At 37.6% G+C, this 19,032-nt stretch overlaps 1 pseudogene; it reads left to right on the top strand.

Moving 5' to 3' along the window:
- The first annotated feature begins 289 nt into the window (after positions 1–289).
- LOC144371888 (uncharacterized) lies at positions 290–5,758 on the top strand (annotated as a pseudogene).
- The last annotated feature ends 13,274 nt before the right edge of the window (positions 5,759–19,032 follow it).

The following is a 19,032-nucleotide window of genomic DNA, read 5'->3' on the forward strand; positions in this document are numbered from 1 at the left end:
AGGTGGAGTTAAATATGTTGAAGTGAAGGGCTGTGATTGTGAAATCAGTCAGGTTGAATGTTGTCCTCATCTGTGGTGCTACAAATTCTTAAGATGATTTTCAAAGTTCTCACAGCTTTTTTCAGCATATATAGTAAATTCTGTATATTTTTTGAGTAATAATGGCTTTAAATTATTCTTTTCTGGTGCTATTCCCCTCCCCTACCTTGATAAGTTTTTATATATTTGCAGAGTCTATTCCCCATAGTGTCATAAGTGGAATAACTTGCTATTTTAATTTATTTCAGGTATGACTTCTAATCCAAACCAAGAATTTTCAGAAGAAGAAGAAATAAAATATTTTGTGCAAAACTTGATAAAGAGAAGGTATGGATACCAAGAGAGTTATATACTTAATTTTAAACAAGAAATAGAAATTAAAAGAGAGAAAAGTTCAAAAAATTTTTAATAAAGAGGAAAAAAAAATAATGAAAATTATTTATACACAAAATTACAAATTAATCAGGTTACATTATTACAAACATCTCAGAAGACTGACTCCTCAAGTTGTGACAGCCACTTTTTGTTTGGTTAAAATTTTTAAGTACATTATTATAATTTTAAAATATTTTGTATAAAACCACTACAATGCATACTATTTTCAAATGCAAAAATATGTATCAACCTACATATACATTCAATGTTTACAGGCCATTATAAAGCTTAGTCTTTAAAATACCTTCAGGAAAATAAAGACTCAACCAGTTTTGGAAGCTTTAGAAATAAAACTAGAATAGAAATTCGCATTTTAGTGAAAAAAAATCTAAACAGTAATAAAATGCTTATTAATCAGTTATGTTTTAACTTTTAATAATCTCTATGTGATTGCACATTAGATAAAAGTCTAAAGATCACTAATACAAAATTGCAATATTCTAATCTGTTTTATGAAGTTATAACAAGGTGATTTTCTACACAATATAGACAAATTGTCTCATCATTTAAACACATGTATTTTTACTTAGAGACAAAAAAAAATATTCAGATTAAGGAGAAATGGAAATGCTGCAATAAGCCTCACTAATACTTTCTTTTGAAAAGAACTATTGATTAATTAAATATGTTTAAGGTGAAAGTTTGGTAGCCATTTCTTTTTAAATGCATTAATAATTAATAAAAGAGAAGAGAAGCAGCAATGTCTTTCTTAAACACATCAAATAAGCATACAGCTCATCTGTCATTTACAGCAATTGAAACAAAGGAAAGACTCGGGAACTTCTAGAACAGTCTCCCAGAAAACCCAAAGCCCAAATGGCATGCAGGAATGCATCACACCTCAAAAGCAGACATGGGGGTCTTATGAGAACAATGTAAGTCTTCTGACACTCTTCTGGGCTCATGCTGAGGAGTAGAAAATATGCCTGGTGCATAAGCAGTAGGGAAGGTGTGGGGCTAATGAAAAACAATGAAGGACTGAAGCTTGTAATTGTAAAACTTTTAAGACAATTAAAACAGCCACATTGGTGAGGTAAGACCACCTTTGAATGGGGCATGTCTTACCATGAAATTTCTCCTCCTTAGGGAACAAAGATCTATAATGTCTTTGTCACTCCATGATTCTTTCTACTGTTTCTGGATACCATTTTGTAGACCCTTCTCCCTGAAACTTGATGGTTTGAGTCAAGGTTGCTTGTAAATATTTATAATTTTAATTCAACTTGAAACACTCTTTGTGTAGTTACCTATCTATTCATGACTTACAAGTTAGCATAATCACTCCATGTCATAGGACCTCAAGCATTCCACCTGAGTCATTTCCTTCTTGGAAAGTGATGAGCCACCTGAAAAAAAAAATGAATATCTGAAATAAATAAATAAAGGAATATGACACAAGGCCATAACTTATGATAAAAGAGGTAAAGCACCTTATAGATTCTCTAGACCACATAAGATCTAAAAAAAAGATGACTTGATAATTTTTCCATTCTTTATTTAAGGGAGTGTACATCAAATGTAGGAATAAAATTTCAACAGTAAAATTCTTTCTTTAAACATGTAAATTGGCATTCTAGCAAGCTCACCCATCTTTATGATGCTGTGGCTATGTGGCTCCAATAGATGATACCATCTCCAGTGCCATGCTGAATTTAGACAAAACTAGGTAGTATATAACATGTATTGGATAGTCTCAAACAAGCTGGATTTCAACTGTGAGTTCACAGATACCAGTCTTTTTCTCCTAATGGATTCCATGCTTTTAAAAAAAAAAAAAATTTCATGTGGAGTTCATAGATATCTTTCAGCAGATCCATCTGACATGCACTGCTTTATCTTTCACATCAACAGAGATTTTGACCAATCTCCAAGTGAATACCCAAAATATCTATACATTCTGTGGTTGTGGGTGGAACGAGAAAAACTTTCCAAGTGTAAGATCCAGAGACTTCCTGGATCCTATACATGTCCCAAGTGAACTAAATCTCAGGCCATAGCACTACTCATCTGTGCATCTCAAGGAATATGTTTTCAACAAATCCAAAGTATTTTCTAACTGATTTCAGTGAGCTAGTTACATAGAAAGAATTTTAACAACACCCTCAGTGATATATATTTTTGCTGGAAAATTGAGCAGCCCAGCTCAGATGCAGTTTGGTCTTTGGCTTCATGAAAATGCTCTGACACATAAGCACCATGTTTATGTTCCAGTGCCTGCAGGATTTCCCACAAATTAAAACCAAACAATAGTGTGTTTGAGGCAAGTTGGAACTGTAGGGATATGGGGCATTGGCTAAGCTGGAAAGAGACAACAACAAATATGGCAGTCATATTTGAGGACTCATGTGTGCTTTTAAATATATTTGCACAGCATTTTGTAACTATACCCTTCCTCTAAAAGATACAAAATTTGCTCTGTAGTCAATTTCATTCTTTAGTTAGTAAGTTGAATAATTTGAAATGCACCATTTTGTAAATATCCACAAATATTTCTGTTCAGGACCTGTAGACAATCTCTACCCAAAGTAATTAGCAGTATATTAGATTTGGTGTAAAACAATGTAAATTCTGTGAAAGTCATTAAAATTTCCCTTTTTTTTATATCCTAGAAAACATCCATGTGATCAGTTAAAAGAGCTTTACAATGATAAAAGTGAAAAAGTTATTAATCCATGCCCAAAATTTATTTATCCAAGCTTTCATAATCAAGAGACAAATTACAGATATAAGGTGTGTGAAAGCATTTTTAGTAAAACTACAAGAATTTCTGAACTCCAGAGAATTAATTTTGGTGGGAACCCCTACAAGTTTAAAGAATATGTAAAAGCATTTAAAGATCCCTCAATTGTTTATCAGAGTAGTGAAAAATCCTCCATAAGTAAAGAATATGAAAAATATTTTCCTCAAATTCCATCCATTACTAAAAACCATAGGCTTTACAATGAAGATATACCCTACAAATTGAAGAAATGTGAAAATGTCTTTAAGTGTTGCTCAAACCTTTTTAAACACTACAGTAATCATACTGGAGAGAAAATCTGGAAAGGTAAAGAAAGTGTCAAAGCCTTTAATCAAAAATCACACCTTACTGAACACCAGAAAATTTATACTGGAGAAAAGCCATACAAATGTACAGAATGTGGCAAAGCTTTTAATTATAGACTAAGCTTTACACGACACCAGAGAATTCATACTGGAGAAAAGCCATACAAATATACAGAATGTGGCAAAGCTTTTAATCGAAAATCACAACTTACTGAACACCAGAGACTTCACACTGGAGAAAAGCCATACAAATGTAAAGAATGTGGCAAGGCTTTTAATAAAAAATCACGCCTTACTCAACACCAGAGAATTCATACTGGAGAAAAGCCATACAAATGTAAAGAATGTGGCAAGGCTTTTAATTCAAAATCTTACCTTAGTGAACACCAGAGAATCCATACTGGAGAAATGCCATACAAATGTAAAGAATGTGGGAAAGCTTTTAATTATAAACTAAGCCTTACTCGACACCAGAAAATTCATACTGGAGAAAAGCCATACACATGTACAGAATGTGGCAAAGATTTTAATAAAAAATCACACCTTACTGAACACCAGAGAATTCATAATGGAGAAAAGCCATACAAATGTAAAGAATGTGGCAAGGCTTTTAATTCAAAATCTTACCTTAGTGTACACCAGAGAATCCATACTGGAGAAATGCCATACAAGTGTAAAGAATGAGGGAGAGCTTTTAATTATAAACTAAGCCTTACTCGACACCAGAAAATTCATACTGGAGAAAAGCCATAGAAATGTACAGAATGTGGCAAAGCTTTTAATTCAAAATCTCACCTTAGTGAACACCTGAGAATCCATACTGGAGAAATGCAATACAAATGTAAAGAATGTGGCAAAGCTTTTAATTATAGACTAAGCCTTACTCTACACCAGAGAATTCATACTGGAGAAAATCCATACAAATGTAAAAAATGTGGAAAAGCTTTTATTCAAAAATCACATCTTACTGGACATCAGAAAATTCATACTGGAAAAAACCATACAAATGTAAAGAATGTGGCAAAGCTTTTAATAAAGATTATACCTTATGCAACACCAGAGAATTCATACTGGGGAGACACCATACTAATATCAATGTTGCAAAGCTTCTCATTGAAAGTCACTCCTTAGTCAACACCAGAGACTTCATATAGGAGAAAAGCCATACAACTGAATAGAATGTGGCAACGTTTTTAACCAAAAATCATACATTATTTGACACCAGAGAATTAATACTGGGGAAAAGCCATACTAGTGTAAACAATATGGCAAAGCTCTTTATCAAGGATCACACATTTCTAAACACCAGAGAATTCATACTGGGGAGAAACTGTAGAAAAGCAAAGAATGTGGCAAAGCTATTTTATTAGTAAAAGTATTGTTGTTCACCAAATATTCATACTGGATAAGAGCCATGTCAATATTATGAATGTGGCAAAGTTTTAAGTGTGCTTCAACTGTTAACAAGAAAGAGGTCATTCATACTTGAGACAATTCTCACAAATCTATAGACTGTAAAAGTCATTTGTTGTAAGATCACACCTCATTGGTCACCAGAAACTTCATACTGGAAAGAAAAATTACAATTGTCCAGAGATAGCTCTGCAGTGCTCACTCCATAAAACCTCAACCCTTGCCCAACTGGCCATTACACAGGAGCCCATGGAAGTGGGCAGGAAGCATTGTTGGACACTTGGCCCTCTTTCCTTCTGTGGACCTCTCCAGGTTCACTTGTCCTTTCATCAGTTTCTGTTTGAATTGATTAAATTCAAATCATTTTTTTCCAAAGCTATTTCTGCACGTAAAGGCCTCTTTTGTGTCAAACTGACACATTAATAAAATCATCTTATGCCTGAAGTCTATGATCACATCAATGTTTTTCCCATAACCTCAGATGGACAGCATGTTCCTTTGTCAATGTCTTATTTATTTTATTTTGGGGGTATACTGAGGATTTAATTCAGGGGCACTCAAACATTAAGCCACATCCCAGCCCTAGTTTGTATTTATTTATAGACACAATTTCACTGAGTTGATTAAGGCCTCACTTCTAGTACTCAGGCTGGGTTTCAAGTTGTGGTTCTACTGCCTCAGCCTCCTGTGCTTCTTGGATGACAAGCATGCATGTCAATGTCTTTCGCTCTGAGGCTAGTTAAATTTTACTCAGGATTTTATGGGCATAAAAAGCATTAAAAAGATATTTTGGTCACACTTCAGGTATCAGATTCTAGCTTTTCAAATGACACATGTTAGCTTTCTGCATCAAATGCAGAGTTCACAAGTTTGAAACCAGGTGCTGAGAAACAAAGATTTTGAACAGCAAAATACAATATATGTGTGGTTAAATTCACACATGTAGTGGGTATGAATGCTCACACTGAATAGACAGCAGAAGGCCTGTCTATGACCCTGAGAGCCCTGAGACTCCATCCATGACTTTGAGCACCTGATCCTCCAGAGGGTTAGCACATATGAGAAAGAAGCATACTACCTTTTTCCACCCCTAAACATACTATAGCAGTTACTATCAGACCAGGGGTAGCACTGTGTGTCTTTGTACCAATGTGTTGCTCTGCTTGCATATATCTGACATCTGTTTTTGAGAACACTGAGCCAGTTCCTGATGAAACATAGTTGCCCTTTTTTCTCTTAAAAGAAAACCACAGCCCTGCACACTTTTTAAATCAATGATTGTGTTACATTTGAAAAAAAAAAAGAATTGTTAAAAAATGGTGTCAATGAAAAGCATTTGGACTGATGAGTCCATCCTGCTAGTAACACTTGCAGGGATACAGTTGTGTCACCCAGGAAAAATGTCTGTCCCAAGCCACATTGTGAAAGCTCATATAGTTAACATCTTTCCCAGAATCCATCCTCAGCTCCTCAAGGTGCTTCTTTCCAGGGAATGATGTTTTTAACAGTCAATAATCTATGAGGACATCTCTTCCACTGCAGTACTTCAGGTTCTCTCAGGATTCTGGAAGACTCAGTCTTCATCTGGGCACAGTGCTACACACTTTTCATCCAAGCAGCAGGAGAGGCTGAGGAAGGAGGATCACTTCAAAACCAGCCTCAGCCATTTTATAAGAATCTAAGCTACTTAGGAAGATCTTAACTCTAAATAAAAAGATTTGGGGATGTGGCTCAGTGGTAGAGAGCACTTTGGTTTGAGACTCAGGTTTTTTGGTCATCAGACTCAGTTTTTTGCTGTGCATAAGTCTGAACAACTGCAACATTTAAAAAGCTTTTTTAAAAAAAAAATGATAATAGCTGTAGTTAGTTCATGATCACAATTCAGACTCAAAAATCATGACCTAATCAACACCAGAGAATTCACACTGGAGAAAACCCATAGAAACGTAAAGAAGGTGACAAAACTGTTAATAAAAGAACAACACCAGAGAATTCATACTTGGGAGAAACCATACAAATATCAATAATGTGGCAAAGCTTAGGAAGTTAGGAAGATCATAGCTCTAAAGAAAAGAGACCCCGAGAAGACACAGAGACATCTTTGTAAACTCCACTGCAGGTGTGAACTTAGCTTTATACCTCACTGCTCAGAAGTTCTCAGCCATGGCAGTGGTTACACCCAGTGGACATTGAGCATTTTAGAGGCATTTTTTATTTTCAAGGTAGGGAATAGGTTTACTATACATTATCATGGTTGGCAAGCCCCTTGCCAAAAATAAGTCTTTGGTCTCTAAGTTTAACCATGCTTAGGCTCAGAAACTCTGGGGTAGCTCATACATGTGGGGGGAAAAAAACACTGGTATTTTTCTAATTTATTATTTTCTCCCCAGTGCTTTAAGCACTATGATTGTCTCCAAGTAGTGAGGAAGGAGGAAAGAAACAAAAGAAGGAGCAAAAGGAGAAACACAGCATATTATCAGAAGAAACCTAAATTTTGAAGGCAGAAGAATTATTAATTTGGCCCTGATTGTGGTGCTATTAACTCTCTGACCAAGAGATCTACCACCCTTCCCAAACCTTACCAGTCTTTGAGGATGTAGTCTTTCCAGCTCTTCTATTCCAGTAATGAATAGTGAGTCATTGAGGACTTCACCTGCATTCACATGCACACATGCGCACACGCACGTGCACACACACACACACACACACACACACATTCAGGCGATCAGAATTTGCAACCCCATGCTGAAGCAGGGGGCCTGGGACATTATCTTGCCATCTACAAGAAAAACATTTAACTTCTGATCCTGCACATTCCACAATTTTCTGTGCAGTGTTTCACTTTCCCCTTCCAAGTTGCTATACGAGAGGGAAAAAAAGGTCCAGTGAGATTCAAAGCCAGGCCCCTGCCCGCATCTCTCTACCTGAGTAGTTTGCCTTGTCCCAAACATCCTGAGCTTGCCACAGGCAGGTAACACTTGGTGATAAATTGAGGACCAAAGAACAGAAGAGAGACTGTTGACAGGCATTAGATTTCTCTGCTCTGCTGGCCAACCTTTATGCCTCACTGGAAGATACTCTATTATAACAAGAAGTCCTGGTGCTCTGCAATCAGCCACAAGGGTCTATAGGGTCAGTGAAGAAAAAAAATAATAATAATCGCAAACAGGTTCTTTCCTGAGGGAGCTCTACTCCCTCTTGCTCTCTATCAAGCCTCTAGAAGAACCTACAGAGTCATTTCCTTTTTTTTTTTTTTTTTTTTTTTTGGAAATAGAATGTACCTGTGTTACTGCAGCCTTTTACAGCCTGGACTCTCTTTCTTTGACAATGGGGCTTTGCTGAACATGAAGGGGATAAATTCTTTGACTGTGTGTATGTGTGTGGGTGTGTGTGTGTATGTTGGGGGCAGAGGAAGGTACTGAAGATTTAACTCAAGAGCATTCTACAGCTGTTCTACCATACCGGAAGAAGATACCTAGATGTGTTTTTGTATATTTCACTGTGAGCCAGGGTCTCACTAAATTGTTCCAGCTGACCTTGAACTTAAAATCCACCAGCTTCAGTCCCCTGAATCCCTTGATTTATAGGTATGGACCACCACACCCAGGCATGCTCTACTTCTCCCAGTCATGACTTTCTGTAGCGAGTTAATTCTTAGAAATAGTTAGCCATCTTCCCAAGTTGTTCATGTGAAAATTAACTAATATTATTTCCATACTACCAATATCTTTCTTATTATGCTCCCAGCATCCAAAGTCAGCTTTGTCTGATCTAATCATGGCATGTCCAGGTACCAGAATACCAGAGATGGCTCATGTCCTCTAAAGCTCACTGAAATTATAACATACTAACCCTAAATTCACGTATGCTGTCTCATCTTTTCTTCCTGCACAAATACAAGAAAGTCTCTTTCCCATTTTATCCATCATCTCCCACACCCTGATCTCCTGACGAACCCTGGATCTTCCCAAATGCCTCTTCAGTACTGCTTGTAGAAAACTGTTCTCTATGACAGAGTATGTGTTTATGTGCATCTTCTACATATGTTTAAAACCAACTCAAGGCACTCTTAGGGATATGTAAAATCTATAAAACTCAAAAGGGCCAGAGCAACTACATCTGTAACCTGTACCACTTGATTTTTTTTATGAGGAGGCACTGAAGCCGCTTCTTTCTGTTAGGCCTTCCCTCTCATAGAGCTGGGGAGCACAAAGGGCTGCCAGAGGTGAGTGGAAAAGAGGGGCATTGCACCTGGAATGTGGGAATTGTGCAGGCACTATTCCTGTTGCACCATTGTTGTAAATGTGGTTTGCAGAAGAGGTACATTAGCAGATAAAGTCCACAATAGTCTGGAGTAGAGCTAGGCTTGTACACTAAGATTCAAATTCAAGATATCTTCCTACCTTCTCAGTTACCTTCCTTATAAACACGTTAAAGCATCAAAAAAGGCAGGCCACATGTTCTATAAAACCAGATTATACTTTTCAGGAGAAGAAAATATTGTCTCTACTTTTCTCCTCCAGATTGGTATTATTAGCATCTATGACCATATCTGTGCCACCACCAGGACTTCAGTCTGTGGGGAAATAGTCTGCCTGTCCTATATGAAGAGGAGGACCTGTACCATTCTAAATAAATTTCTAGCCACAGTACTAGAGTAGTACTGTAGTTAAAGACCCTAGCTTCATATAACTTCCTAGAATCTGAAGTAAAACCTGCCTCAGCACAGAACACTTAAGGGAAAATGATGGAAGCAACCAACAGAAGCCCCCAGTCACCTGCAGAGCGCCCTCCTTTGGCAAAAACAAAAGAAAACAAAACAAAACAAAAAACATGCTCACCATCTAGTGGTCTTATTAGGCAACTGTGGGTATCTGTACATCATGATCCAGAATCTTTATTTAAGAAAACCATGGTCCATGGTTATCATGGTTATAGTGCAGTAACATGGCCTTTAGAGATTCTTTTTTATTTTTTAAAATATTTTATTTTTAGATTGAGGTGGATGCAATTTATTTAAATTTTAATTCTATGTTGTGCTGAGGATCAAACCCAGTGACTCATGCATGCTATGAGAACACACTTCCACTGAGTCACAAATCCAGCCCCCTTTAGAGGTTTTAAACAAGAGATTGGGTATTGCTTTAATATCTGGAAGAGAAGTAACAGTTAAAATGTTTACAGGGATTTGACTCTTAGCTGTGGGTGTTGTGATTGAAGGTCTTAATGCGGTCATTGCAACAGGATTCCCTGAACATCTCAGCAGTAGAGATCCATGCACCCAGCCCCTTAAATTTCAGGGTCTGTCCATCAGGGCTGAAACTAGACAATTTTGGATGCAAGTCATTAAGCTGTAAGTTAATGAGGTCATAATAACTTTTTTTTTGTAAAGTGGTGAAAAAAATTGTTCTTGGAGTAGAGACTAAATCAGGGCACAGATTCTAAGCCCCAACCATACAACTGAATGGATAATTAAAATTAAGATTTTTGAGCCAGTCTGAGTCTCATATAATAAGGCTGAACTGCAACCTGAGAATTCACATTTCTATTCAGTTCTCTGGTAAAACTGAGGTTTGTCTGGGGCCCAGTCTTTGGGATGCAGGATCAACCATAGTATGACTTAGGCTAAACTACTTCTCGCTAAATGATAGGGGATAGATTTGAGTGGTGAGAGCATGAGGTTCAGGGAATAATTATATAAAAGTGGGGATCACTGTGTTGACCACCACATGCTTTTCTATCATGAAGAAATTAACCTGTCACCCAGCCTGACTTAAGTTGTCAGGGTATATCACATTCCTCAATAAACTGTTGTCTGCAAGAAAAAATCAGGTATAAAATAATGTCCATAAGAAGAAGCTGTATTACCCTTAAGAAGGGAACTTTTGTGACTCTTTCCATGTACCACATTCTTAAACCCAGAGAGATAGAAATATTTTTCCTAGCTCTAAAATCTGCAAGAATTTATGGTTAAGAATCCAATGTCAGGAAGATATAAACAACCTAAACAGACCAATATTAAGTGAGGAAATAGAAGAAGCCATCAAAAGACTACCAACCAAGAAAAGCCCAGGAACGGATGGATATACAGCAGAGTTTTACAAGAACTTTAATGAAGAACTAATACCAATACTCCATAATGTATTTCAGGAGATAGAAAATGAGGGAGAACTTCCGAATTCATGCTATGAGGCCAATATCACCCTGATTCCCAGACCAGATAAGGACACCTCAAAGAAAGAAAACTACAGACCAATATCCCTAATGAATTTAGATGCAAAAATCCTCAATAAAATTCTGGCAAATCATATACAAAAACCTATCAAAAATATCCTGCACCATGATCAAGTAGGATTCATCCCTGGGATGCAAGGCTGGTTCAATATATGGAAATCAATAAACATTATTCACCACATCAATAGACATAAAGATAAGAACCATATGACCATCTAGATAAATGCAGAAAAAGCATTTGACAAAATATACCATCCCTTTATGTTCAAAACGTTAGAAAAACTAGGGATAACAGGAACTTACCTCAACATTGTAAAAGCTATATATGCAAAGCCTCAGGCTAGCATCATTCTGAATGGAAAAAAACTGAAGGCATTTCCTCTAAAATCTGGAACAAGACAGGGACGCCCTGTCTCACTGCTTTTATTCAATATAGTTCTTGAAATACTGGCCAGAGCAATTAGACAGACAAAATAAATTAAAGGCATTAAGATAAAAAAAGAATAACTTAAATTATCATTATTTGAGGATGATATGATCCTATACCTAGAAGACACATTAGGGTCTACAAAGAAACTACTAGAGCTAATAAATGAATTCAGCAAAGTGGCAGGATATAAAATCAACATGCATAAATCTAAGGCATTCGTGTATATCAGCGACAAATCTTCTGAACTGGAAATGAGGAAAACCACCCCATTCACAATATCTTCAAAAAATAAAATAAAATACTTGGGAATAAAAGAGGTGAAAGATTTATATAATGAAAACTACAGAACCCTAAAGAGAAAAATAGAAGAAGATCTTAGAAGATGGAAAAATATACCCTGTTCATGGATAGGCAGAACTAACATCATCAAAATGGTTATATTACCAAAAGTTCTCTATAGGTTCAATGCAATGCCAATCAAAATCCCAACGGCATTTCTTGTAGAAATAGATAAAGCAATCATGAAATTCATATGAAAAACAAAAGACCCAGAATTGCAAAAGCAATTCTAAGCAGAAAGTGTGAATCAGGCGGTATAGCGATACCAGATTTCAAACTATATTACAGAGCAATAGTGACAAAAATAGCATGGTACTGGTACCAAAACAGGTGGGTGGACCAATGGTATAGAATAGAGGACACAGAGACTAATCCACAATGTTACAACTACCTTATATTTGATAAAGGGGCTAAAAGCATACAATGGAAGAAGGATAGCATCTTCAACAAATGGTGTTGGGAAAACTGGAAATCCATATGCAACAAAATGAAACTGAATCCCTTTCTCTCGCCATGCACAAAAGTTAACTCAAAATGGATCAAAGAGCTTGATATCAAATCAGAGACACTGCGTCTGATAGAAGAAAAAGTTGGCTACGATCTACATACTGTGGAGTCAACGAGCTTTGTATCAAATCAGAGACTCTGTGTCTGAAAAAAGAAAAAGTTGGCTCAGATCTACATATTGTGGGGTCAGGCTTCAAATTTCTTAGTAGGACACCCATAGAACAAGAGTTAATAACAAGAATAACAAATGGGACTTACTTAAACTAAAAAGTTTTTTTCTCAGCAAGAGAAACAATAAGAGAGGTAAACAGGGAGCCTACATCATGGGAACAAATTTTTACTCCTCACACTTCAGATAGAGCCCTAATATCCAGAGAATACAAAGAACTCAAAAATTTAAACAATAAGAAAACAAATAACCCAATCAGCAAATGAGCCAAAGACCTAAACAGACACTTCTCAGAGGAGGACATACAATCAATCAATAAGTACATAAAAAAATGCTCACCATCTGTAGCAGTCAGAGAAATGCAGATCAAAACCACCCTAAGATACCATCTCACTCCAGTAAGATTGGCAGCCATTATGAAGTCAAACAACAACGAATGCTGGCGAGGATGTGGGGAAAAGGGTACACTTGTACATTGCTGGTGGGACTGAAAATTGGTGTGGCCAATGTGGAAAGTAATATGGAGATTCCTGGGAAAGCTGGGAATGGAACCCACCATTTGAAACAGCTATTGCCCTTCTTGGACTATTCCCTGTAGACCTTAAAAGAGTGTACTACAGGGATATTGCCACATCAATGTTTATAGTGGCAAAATTCACAATATCTAGACTGTGGAGCCAACCCCGATGTCCCTCAATAGATGAATGGATAAAAAAATGTGGCATTTATGCTCGATGGAGTACTACGCAGCACTAAGAAATGACAAAATCATGGAATTTGCAGGGAAATGGATGACATTAGAGCAGATTATGCTAAATGAAGCTAGCCAGTCCCTAAAAAACAAATGCCAAATGTCTTCTTTGATATAATGAGAGCAACTAAGAACAGAGCAGGGAGGAAGAGCAGGAGGAAAAGAGTAACATTAAACAGAGTCATGAGGTGGGAGGGAAAGGGAGAGAAAAGGAAAATTGCATGGTAATGGAAGGAGACCCTCATTGTTATACAAAATTACATATAAGAGGTTGTGATGGGAATGGGAAAAAATTAGAGAAATGAATTACAGTAGATGGGGTAGAGAGAGAAGATTGGAGGAGAGGGGAGGGGGGATAGTAGAGGATAGGAAAGGTAACAGAATACAACAGTTACTAATATGGCATTATGTAAAAATGTGGATGTGTAACCATTGTAATTCTGTAATTTTTGTAATGTTTTGAATAGCCAATAAAAAAAAAAGAATTCAGTGAGAATCAGTTGCATTGGCCAAGGTGACCTAAAGTTATCGTAGCAGTGGGGACTTGACAATTGGATGTCATCCAGCTGTCAGTTCAAAGTCAAGTTGTTGGCCTGGGTGGTACTTTTTGGAAACTTCTCTGGGATACCCAACAAAAATGGATTGCATGAAAGGCACACTGTCTCTTTCTCCTTTCAGAGGACCCATTATCTACTATGAGAGTGTCCCCTTTCCTTGTTTATCTGTTCAATAAACCAATGCTTGTTTTTCTGAGTGAAATGTCTGAAATCTTTCTGACTTAGTTACAAAAATTAAGAGTTTGAAGGGGGCCTTCTTACTGTCTCAGTTTATATGAAGTCACCAACCTTGTATCATTAAACATTTAAAAAGTTCTCATGATCTACATTAAACTTTCTCTAGCTACACTTTCAAGATTTACAGAGTTGTAGTCTCCAGCTCTTTCAGAAAAAGCCAAAAGATAGAGCTAAGATAAAGCTAAATGGTGTGAATGTCTTTTTCCTCATACTCTAGTGGTTAGGACCACCAGGAGATAAGGTTGAGTCCAGTTCCTGTGCTGCAAAGATCTTTGGTTCCCACTTCTCTGTTCAAATAACCAATGAGGTTAGGATGGTCATCATCCACAGTATTTGAGGCCAGGAATGAGATGTCTCCACAAGATACATGCGTATTTTCATCACTTTCAAATAAAGATTTGCATGTGAGGTGTTTTATGCTAGAAAATTATCAAAATAAATGGTAAGGCTGTGCACTGGATAACCAGAAGAATTCCATTAGAGAATCAGTTCCATCCTGTATCTGCAGCATAAAGGTCTCTGGTAAATGCTTGACTGAATACACGACTCTTAGTTTACAAATAAGCAATGATCTGATCTCCACCCACAAATTCTGTTCAACCTATTCAAACCACTAGTACATAGAGCCAATCAGAAGTTATCCCTGCTCAAGGGACACTCAAGAAACTGGAAACAATAACCTTGCTTTACCTGTTCTACTCACTCAAGAAAATTATCTCAGTTGATGTGGTTTTAATATGCATTGCAGAACTATTAAAAAAATAATAATAATTTGCCTGAAACTAAAAACAAATTATTGGCTATAAATGTATGCCCACTTATAAGTGTAAGTTTAATACAATAAAACAAACACTTTCAGAGTTAATTTCTCCACTGAGCAACATCCCCAGCCCTATTTTGAATTTTATTTAGAGAGAGAGTTGCTTAATACCGTGGTATTGCTGAGGCTGGATTTGAACTCAGGATGCTCCTTCCACAGGCTCCAGGGCCACTTGGATTACAGGCATGTACTACTGCACCTGGCCCCCAATTTTTTTTTTACAAGTAAAATATTTGTGGGTAGTTCTGACTTAGGCACAGCTGATTTCAGGAATCAGTGTTATTTCATCTCTCACTTCCCATTTCATTTTCCCATTTCATTACAGGGCAATAAGGTTTCCATGCTCACTTTCTACACTTTCTACAGTTATTTGTTGCCTCTGGAACAGTATGTCCAGACCAGCTTAAACCAACTTGGCAGGTTAAGTGCCGCTTGTTCAGGGGGCTTCATGCTAAGACTTCTTGTCTGGGTAACCTGTCTGACTCACCCCACATGGAGTGGAATGCAGAAGGGGATTCCCAGAAAAAAACACAAGCAATTTCTGGAAGAAGAGAAAACAGACACTGGAGACAAATAACACATTAGACTCCCTTCTGATCTTCAGGGAAGCGATTGTCTGTACTGTGGAGCTGAGAAGTCTATGTTAGTTCATGACACTCTTCAAGCACTCAGGGCTCAGGAAATCCCCACTTCATAGATGAGGAAAACAGTACTCAGAGTGGGTTAAAATTCCTGTCAAAGGCCACTGGCCTTGAAAGTGGTAGACCTGAATATAAAGACAAATCCAGACTGTTTTGAATCAGTCTTGACCTCCCAGCTCAAGGCTAGTCTCTATCAAGTACAAAAAGCTTCTCATTGACATAGAGGAGGAAGAGGGGTAGCAGGAAATATAAAGATTTCCTGATAGAACTTCACATAGGCCTTGTACTGATAAGTTTGTTCCTGAGTTTGGGAGGCTTCCTGCCTACTGATACCTTCTAGTGATTGATACATATATATATTCCCACATCACATTTGCAGTTTTGGCATTAGTATTGTTTTTTGTTCACTTATTTTTCTTAAGTCAACTTGCCTCTTATACTTACAGAAATGTCCTCAAAACCTAAAGTGTTTGTGGCAGTTTTAAATCAAAATGAGTAATGCTTGCCTCAAATAAAAAATAGTTTTAAAATTTGATAAAAGTATTAAATGAATGGCTAGCCATATGTTCACCATTTAATATCATCCCCAAACTGAGGTGTCATCTTAAGAATCAACTTCGAAAACTAGAGCTACCAGGTCACACCAGAACACAAATGAACCCTATTCTCCTCCTGCACATGCAGTTTTCCATTCCTATAATTTCCTCTGCACTCTAAGAGCAAGTCTAAGGAAGTACCAGCTCCTCTAACTCAGGATGCCATGTTATCCTACCCAAAATGTGTCCAAGTCTCCACACCTTATCCTCAGGCTCTAGGTCGTGGCCACTGCAACCCTAGTTTCTGAACACATAGTTTTATAGGTGTATAAATTTATTCAGGGGCCTTGGTTTCTTCTAGCACTATTTTGCCTGAACATTGTATCATGTTATAATTCTCATTTTACCTTTAGTGTGATTATTGCTTTAAGTGCCCAGGGAAGAAGTCACCAGGTTTGCACAGTGTATCCAGGAAGCCCGGCAGTGCTAGGCCATACACATATTTGCCCACTTTTCTTCTGCCTACCTGCTGCACAAATGTCTGTCTTAGACCAAATTTCAGGGGAAGACACAGAGGCCACCAACCCCAAAATCAAGGAGGGTCTTTGAGAGTAAGAACAAATACCAGTCACTGTGAAGAGAAAAATGTCAGTTCTCAGGGACCTAGTCTAACTATCTTCCAAAAACAGCTGTGATAGAGCTGTATTTGATCAATATCCCCTGATTCCTTGCACAATGTTATCTTTTATTCAACTGTGATTATTTCTATCACAAATGACATTGATCTCCTTTCTCTAAGGATAGAATGTGAAAACTTCTCCTTCTAAATTTGTTTAGTCTCTGTGGAACAGCCATGTAGTCATAATGACTTTCTCTCACCTAGCAGATGAACCACATGACATCCTAGTAGCTAATGATCCTATAGAAATAGAAATTAAAAAAAATACTTGAAAAAACAAAAGGATCTAAAGAACCCACCACACCTTGCCCTCATTCTGAAGACTCCAAGACTTTTTATCCTGTGCATGGAGAAGGCTTCATGTGACTGCTTAAACCAGAAGGCTGCACATAAAGGACATTTACTCTGTTTCAGAAATCAATATGAAGTCATTGTGTTTTCAAGAAGGCAGGTTGTGGCTTTTTTTTCACAGTTGGCAACTTAGCTCCTTTCTGCTCAGCCCTATTTCACAACTTGGTTTAAGTCTGGCTCCTCTCTCAGTTTGGTAAGGGTCATTTTTAGGGGGTCAATGCATCCTACCTATTCAAACTCAGTACAACTACACCAGAAAGACAGCTGAGTATGGGTGAGAGACACAAAGAGTCTAAGGAGCAGAGGTCCAAACAATTTAAGGACAGATATTCTCCCAAACACCTAGAATTCCAAGAAAGTGTGATCTTGTTGAAAAGGGATGGGAGAGAACAGAAATTATTCCCCAACCAAGAATACTTTCTCTACACTCACTTCTTGTTTTATTAGTTTGGGGTAAAATCTTTATATTTTACAGATTATTTTTTGAATAGCTAAAAATTATAAGGAACCTAATCATCCAAGATAGCAATATGGCTGGGTATCAATGGTGCAACTCTTCTAAAGGCTCTTATGCAGACCTAAGAATGATGGTTTAAAAATATGGATGGTTTAATTCAGATAATGTCCATATGTAAAAAAAAAATAGTTAGTTGCATGTGTGATGAGATTACTACTGTGCTAGGTGATGCTACATTTCTTGAGCAAAATGTTTCAACCCATATACAACTATAGTGCACCTAGTGAACTTCTGGACTAGTGCATTCAAATATAGAAAGATATCACCCAAGTCTAATCCCTGTTACCACTCAGTGCCTCAGAGTGGCCTGGGATACCCAACTCCAGCCTGCATGCCTTAAACAGCTGTCTCTAAGAATTTATGCTAGAAAGCTCATCCAGGTGCCTAACCTGTCCTCCTTCATAGGAGGTGCCACACCAAGAAGAATGACACTGTATTTTGCAGAGTGCATATGGTCTTGAGGATTTCTTTTTTTCAATTTTAAGGCTTAGCATGGACATTCCAATAAGAATGAATGTGTTTGTGTTGCTTGGGGGTTGAGCTCTGACCCTGACCTCAGGGGGTATACAATTACATCTTGCTCCTTCTTCAGTATTGTAAGAGAACTCAAGGTCACTAGTACCTGCCATGTGCCACAGCCACAGTTCTCTGTGTCTGTTTTTCTGTCTCTCTTCTTGCTGCTCACTTTGCCAGCAGAATCACACAGGGAGTTCCTTCATCAGCTCTGTGTAAGGCCATAGTTTGACATGCTGCTTGTTAACACTGGGATAAAACTAGAGCTGTGGTCCCCTTCCCTGTTGGGACTGCTACCTCTACTGGCCAGAAAATACAAGGGTAGTGTGGGTCATGTCTGCCATGACCAAGAGTCTGTGCCAGCATTATGCTCAGCTCCTGGACCAAATTGCCCCAAAAGGCTTGCCGCATTAATTTAACCTTGAAAATTCAAGAAGATACTTACCTCAAGTTTTTACTTCCAGAGATGCATGGCACACCATAGCTTGGAGCATCTTGGGCACATTGCTACCAGTCTAAGCTTGGCTTAGCTAAGGAACTGGTCTTTGGGTAAATAACCCATCTCTCTCCTCAAGATCTGAGGACCAGGCCTGGTTTTCATTAACCTACACTTTATTAGGAAAGGTGTGGTTTTTGGCCCCACTATGTTTCATTCCTTTCTTGCTCCTTTCTCCCTTTTCCCTTCTCTCCCCATATGTATTTTTTTCTCATAATCATGGGCAAGACAACTGTGTACAAGTCATTCCTGGACTCATGGTCATGTGCTTTAATCTTCCCAGTCAATCTTTCAAGTGAAATCTTGTCCCCACTTCATAAATA

The sequence above is a fragment of the Ictidomys tridecemlineatus genome, chromosome Y (genome assembly GCF_052094955.1).
Source record: "Ictidomys tridecemlineatus isolate mIctTri1 chromosome Y, mIctTri1.hap1, whole genome shotgun sequence".
Lineage (NCBI taxonomy): Eukaryota > Metazoa > Chordata > Mammalia > Rodentia > Sciuridae > Ictidomys > Ictidomys tridecemlineatus.